Below are 843 nucleotides of genomic sequence, written 5' to 3'. Positions count from 1 at the left end.
TTTTTGCTGCATTGTGGCTTTGGAGGAATCATTCTATTTATTCTATGTTGTTGAATTTTTGATCCCAATGTTTGTAGTATTCTTTTACCTTTCTTATTTTTGTGAGTTCTGTAGTGATATACACTTCTCTCTCTCTCTCTCTCTCTCTCTCTCTCTCTCTCTCCACAGTCTGGCTAGAAGTTGTCAATTTTATTTATCTTTCCAAACATAAGCTTTGGGTTTCATTGATATTCTCGATGCTTTTTCTGTTTCCAGTTCCATTGATCATTATGCTCCTCCTGCTTAGTTTGAGTTTATTTTGCTCATTTTCCCCAAAGAGAGATGAATTGTTTTATACAGTTTTATAGATGAGAAGGGGAGGGAAAAATATTTGTAAGATGATATAGTGAACACTGGGGTGTGGATATCCTGCCTAACACTCCAGTGTTCTCCATGGAGCCATCACTGCCTATTTCCTCTGGTGTTTCTCCTTCTTCAGGATAGATGATTATCTAAATTATCCTTCAAAGGAAAAAAAACTGTACAGAAAGCATGCACTATCTTGTGGAATGGCATAAGGTTTTTCTCACAAAACAGTATATCTATCCAAGTTTGAAATATAATTACAGGTAGCCAATAAAATGATTATATAGATGTCATTTTACCATGGGAATATTGTCTATGTCTAGAAAAATTATGAAAGATCAAAATGGGCTTTGGAAATTCAAATGACTTTGTTTTATTGTTTGTTTGTCAGCATTGTTGATTGTGATCACATAGTACATATTATATAGCAGAAGAAAAAAATATAAAACTCCAAAATTTTCATAAACTTGTGGGTGGAAGGAAAGGGGGAACTCCCAG

Source organism: Suricata suricatta, chromosome X (assembly GCF_006229205.1).
Source record: "Suricata suricatta isolate VVHF042 chromosome X, meerkat_22Aug2017_6uvM2_HiC, whole genome shotgun sequence".
Classification (NCBI taxonomy): domain Eukaryota; kingdom Metazoa; phylum Chordata; class Mammalia; order Carnivora; family Herpestidae; genus Suricata; species Suricata suricatta.
The sequence above is the reverse complement of the archived record's forward strand: the minus strand, read 5'-3'. Positions refer to the sequence as shown.